Source organism: Chrysochloris asiatica, unplaced genomic scaffold (assembly GCF_000296735.1).
Source record: "Chrysochloris asiatica unplaced genomic scaffold, ChrAsi1.0 scaffold00023, whole genome shotgun sequence".
Lineage (NCBI taxonomy): Eukaryota > Metazoa > Chordata > Mammalia > Afrosoricida > Chrysochloridae > Chrysochloris > Chrysochloris asiatica.
In genome coordinates this window covers 12,670,065-12,675,955 of record NW_006408541.1, presented here as the reverse complement: position 1 = coordinate 12,675,955, position 5,891 = coordinate 12,670,065, and positions in this window count along the sequence as shown.

Genomic DNA, 5,891 nt, shown 5'->3' with positions numbered 1-5,891 from the left:
AGCCACTCGCCTAGCCCGCCTGGTGCGCTCTGCTGGTGGCGGCGGCGGCGGTGGCGGCGGCGGCAGGGCCGCGGAACCGCGGCGAGATCACGCCGCCCAATGATCGCCCAGCGCCGGGCGCGGCGGTGGCGCCGGCGGGGGCCTCGCCCGGCTGCGCGTCACAGCCAATCAGGGTCCGCGCCGCGGAGGCGTCGGCCAATCGGCGGCCTCCGAGCCACAGCCAACCGCGGCGCGCAGGAGGCTGAGCCGCAGCTGGCCGCAGCTGGGTGCGGAAGCCCTGGCAGTCTGCAAGTCCCCATCAGCCCGGCTCCGCCCAGGTCGGGGCCCGAACCGGCAGAAACCTCCTTCGCATCGCCGCCTAGTTCAGACATCGATTTACTACCTTGTGCAGTGGGTGAGGCTGTGCGCCACCGGGCCCAGAAACCAGCATTTCGTCAGCACGCACAGTTAAGCGCCTACTGTGTGCAGAGACGCGAGTGGAAGGCTGCGGGTAGGGCCACGGAGCGCGCGCCTGGTGAACGCTTACACAGTGCCCCGAACTGGGGCGGATTTACATTCGGCCAATTTATTATCTCCTCCTGTGTGCTGGTGTGGACTGCTAATTGCAGGGTTGGTGGTTCAAGTCCACCACTCCTCGGAAATCCTATCTAGGTTTGCAATGGGTCGGAACCGATTCGATGGCACTTAACGACGAACGACTGTGTGCTGGGGTTCCTAGGAAGGCGGATTCGTGTCCTACACGCCAGCTTCATGCTGTGCTTCACGGCCTCCTAAGGAAGAGGGACAATAAATGATGAAAATAGCCAGCAGAGCTGCTGTAAGATTTTTTTGAGCGTTCAGTGATCTGTCAGGCATAGGGCTGAGAGCTAGATGAGCAGCACGTGATTTACTTTTAATGCCCCTTAATACTGCCTCCTCCCGTGCCTCCTGACCACCCCTCTCAAAGTGGCTCCTTCCTCCCATCTCTGTGACATCACCCTATTTTGTCCTCATAGCGCTTGTATCCGGCAATGAGCTCGTAGGTTCATGTCTCCACCAGGAAATGAGCTTCCGAGGTCAGGAACTTGCTATATTTGCAGCAGAACCCCCACGTTCTCATCCATGTCTAGCTCATGTTGTTGTTACCCCCTACCTCTTAAGTGAAGAGTTCAGGTGTGGTGCTGTAGAATAAGCACTGGACCACAAAATCGTAGGTTCAAACCCACCAGCTGCACCTTGGAAACAACAGTTGTTGTTAAGTTGAGGTCAATTCAACTTAACATAGGGACCCTGTATAGGGTTTCCGAGGACTGGTGAGTTTGAACCACCGACCTTGCGGTCCAGTGCTTATCCTGCAGTGCCACACCAGGACCTTTAGCTGACTACAAAGTACACCATAATTGTCCACCTAAATTCCATACAGTGTGATCAAGTGAGAATTACTCAGACACTGAGAAGGACCCAAGAGGTGCTTGAGGGAGTAGACCCCCTCCAGAATTTCTGCCCTGTTTCTCAGTGGTTTTAAAGTTCTGGATTCTTCAACAGCTAGGCCAAGCTAATCACCTCAAGAGCTGTTTCCTGAGTGTTCTTACTCTGAGTAGTCACTGTCATCAGCCTGGCCCATATTCCCTCTCTGCTGCTTTCTCACATTTTCCAGGAAAGTCCTCCAAATGGTGGGGAGTAGCAGGGTAGCTGGCTTGCTTTGTGTCATTTATTAACTACGTGGTTGGATTTTCACCCCAGAAGCTTATGTGCTTGCCTTGGTCAGGGCAGAATTTCAAGGGGCTGGAGATCCCTTCAGAGGCCAGACCACCTTGGAGAATGTTTTCATTTATTCTTTCATTCAACACATGTTTATTAAGCACCAACCTGGCCCAGGCACTATTTTAGGGAAACAGCAGGGAGCTCTCCCAGGAGGTGGGGTTCGGGGTCAGGGAAGGCCTGCTCAAGAAATGACATTTGACCTGAAGCAGTAAAGGAACTAGAGGTAGAAATATCCAGGAACAAATCATTCCAAACAAAGGGATCTGCATGTGCAAGGGTCCTGAGGCAGGAACATACTTACCCTGTCTCAGAAATGACCTGGTCAGTGTGTTGAAGCTAGTTGAGAGAAGTCAGAGGAAGGGAGGGAGGCAGATTGGATGTGGTTGTTAGATGCTGGCTGAGCCAGTTCCAACTCATAGTGACTCGATGCACGATAGAATGAAACACCACCTGGTCCTATACCATCCTCACAGTTGTTATGTTTGTGTCCATTGTTGCTGCCACTGTGCCAGTCCATCTTGAAGTAAGTCTTCCCCTTTTTTACTGGCCCTCCATTTTACCAAGCATGATGTCCTTCTCTAGGGGTTGATCCCTCCTGAAAAGATGTCCAAAGAATGAGAACTAAAGTCTCACCATCCTAGCTTATAAGGAGCATCTGGCTGTACTTCTTACAAGACAGATTTGTTCTTCTGACAGCTCATGGTATTTCAGTACTCTTCTCTAACATTATAATTCAAATGCATCTCTTCTTTTACTGCCTTCTTTGTTCAATGTCCAACTTTCACATGTATATGAGATGATTCAAAATGGCTTGGGTCAGGTGACCCATGGCTTGGGTCAGGTGTACCTTAGTCCTCAAACTGATTTCCTTGTTCCTGAACACTTGAAAGAGGTCTTGTGCAGTAGAATTGCCTAATGCAATACATCATTTGATGTCTTAACTGTTGCTTCCATGAGTATTGATTTTGGATCCAAGCAAAATGAAATCTTGGAAAACTGACAACCCATAAAATCCACCCTCGTAAATTGTACAATTCAGTGTTTTAAAATATATTCACTAGGTTGTGCATTCATCACCACCATCTAATTCTATAAATTTTTCATCATCCTGAAAAGATGCCCTGTGCCCATTAGCAGTCACTCTCCACTTCTCTCCTCCCCCCAGCCCCTGGTACCCATTGATTTACTTTATATCTATCTCTATGGTTTGCTGCTTCTGGACATTTCATAAGAAGTCTTAGTGATGTAGTGATTAAACATGCAGCTGCCATCCAGAAGGTCAGAGAGTCGAACCTACCATCCATTCTGTGGGAGAAAGGCTTGTCAGTCAGCTTCAGTAAAGATTTACAGCCTTGGAAACTCTATGGGCAGTTCTAGTCAGTCCTATGGGGTCACTATGAGTTGGAATTGACCCCATAGCAGTGGGTTTGACCTTAGTTTTTAGACATTTCATAAAAATGCAGCCATAAGATGAGGATAAGTCAACATGTGTTACTATAAAACAATAGAAATCTTTATTTATTAAACAAAAATATCAATAAAGCTATTGTTTCTCAGCATATCATTCATCTAGAGCTATACACTTCCAAAGAGTGTGTTTCCATCTCTCTAACCTTTCCCTGGAGAGTTCTGAACTCTTGGTTTATACCATGTCAAACAGCAGCTTGGGCATCCTTAAGGGACTCAAATTATGTTTCTTTTAATTATGTTCTTTGAGTTTTTAGAACAAAAAGAAGCCTCAAGGGAAAGAGCAGGGATGTAGGGTGGATGGGGTAAGGTTACCCAACTAAATTCTTATAGGGGAGCCTTTGCTGCCTGGCCAACTGATTGGAAGACATCTATATTTGTGTCCATTCCAAAGAGAGATAAGTCAATGGAATGTGGAAATCATCAGATAGTATCATTAATATCACATGTAAGTAGAAGCTAATTGTAAATGTTGTTAAGTGCCGTCGAGTTGGTTCCGACCCATAGCTACCCTGTACAGGGTTTCCGAGGGTGTAAATCCTTACGGGAGTAGAAAGCCTCATCTTTCTCCCGCGGAGCGGCTGGTAGTTTCTAACCGCTGACCTTAAGGTTCGCAGCCCGATTCGTAACCACTACGCTACCAGAGCTATAATTGTAAATAGAATTCAAAAATGACTACTACAGTACATCAGTAGGGAACTGCCAGAGGTTCAAACCAGATTCAGACAAGGACATGGAACTAGAGATACCATTGCTGATGTTAGATGTGTCTTGCTTGAAAGCAGAGAATACCAAAAAGCTGTTTACCTGTGCATTATTGATTATGCAAAAGCTTTGACTATGTTGGTCATAACAAGCTAGGTGTGATATTGTGAAAAATGGATATTCCATAACACTTAATTGTGCCTATGAGGAACCTGTACATAGATCAACAATAGAGCAAGGGGATACAGAATGGTTTTAAATCAGGAAAGGTGTACACCAAGGTTGTATTTTTTCACTATACTTAATCTGTATGCTGAGCAGATAATCTAAGAAACTGGATTATATGAAGAAGAACGTGGCATCATGATTGGAAGATGCGATACGCAGATGATACAACCTTTCTTGCTGAAAGAGAAGAGGACTTAAAATACTTAATGATGAAGATCAAAGACCACAGCCTTCAGTATGGTTTGCACTTCAATGTAAACAAGCAAAAATCCTCACAACTAGACCAAAACTGGTAGTTTTGAACTGCTGACCTTAAGGTTCACAGCCCGACTCGTAACCACTATGCTACCAGAGTTCCTTATTGTGTGTATGTACCAAAAATCATTTACCCATTCTTCTGTTGATAGGAATTTAGGCTGTCTCCATCTTTTTGAATGAGCTCTGGTAGCATAGTGGTTACAAGTTTAGCTGCTAACCTCATGGTCAGCAGTTCGAAGCTATCAGCTGTTCTGAGGAAGAAACATGAGGTGTTCTGCTATGGTAAAGATTTACAGCCTCGGAAACCCTGTGCAGGGTTGCTGTGAGTCGGAACCAATTCCATGGCATACCACCACCACTATCTTTTTATTTTTAAGTTTTTATTGTGAGTTGAGTGATAGTTTATATGGGAGAACATCTGTTTTACAGTCATCCTATCATATTTCATTTCATTTCAATGATTACAGTCCCCTTCATGCATCATCATTTAACAGTGTTTCCTTCTATTCCCTCTGTTTTTTGTTTTTGGGTTTGCACCAAAACACTCAGGAATATACAATCATTCAAACAACCAAAGGGCACACTCTACAAGCCTGGCTCCCCTGGCTACCAGCACACATCTCCTCTCCCTCAATGAGTGTAGAGTCCTCAGCTGTTCCGTCTCTCCATGTCATCATCTCTGCCTCCATCTCTGGCATCGCTGCTTCTCTGGGTAGGGTCCCACACTCCGCTCCTGCTCTTCTCCCTTGATGGTACCAGGGTCTTCCTCTTCAGGACCCCTTTTTGCTACAAAACTTCTACCTTCACAGTTGGGACAACCACTCACCCCTTTTTGCTACAAAACTTCTACCTTCACAGTTGGGACAATTGCAATTAGTCATGATAACAGTTACTCATTATTGAATCATAAGAGTCTTGTCCCATCTTCTTTTACCAGACCCATCTAAACAGGATGAAAATGATTCAGTGGGGATTCTACCTTACCCCCACTCTCTGAATCTAAACTCCCTCTTTAAAACTTGTAAGCCGATCACTTTGTGCCTTTACAGTCCCCCATTTTAGGTAACCAATGTCTAAGTTGCCCATCCCTGTCACCACCTCCATCTTTTTGATGTATCTCTTATAGACAGCATCGTGTAGCATCTTGTTTTATTGTCCATTCTGCCTGCTATGTCTCTTGACTTGTGCATTTAACTCACTTACTTTCAGTGTAATAATCGATGTATTAATTGATTGCTGGCATTTTGCTGTGTGATATTTTTGTGTGGTGCTGCTGCTTTTTTGTTCCATATAATTTTCTGCACTGAGTTAATTTTGTTTGTGGGTTTTCTTTTCATTCAAATATCTGTTGTGCTATTGTTTACTAAATCTTTCTGCTTTTCCATTAAAAATGTTTGATATGCAGGTATATTATTTTTCTCTGAGGTGACCTTGTAATTTATTAACTTTTCCTTCTTATTTACTGATGAAGATCAAAGAGCACAGCCTTC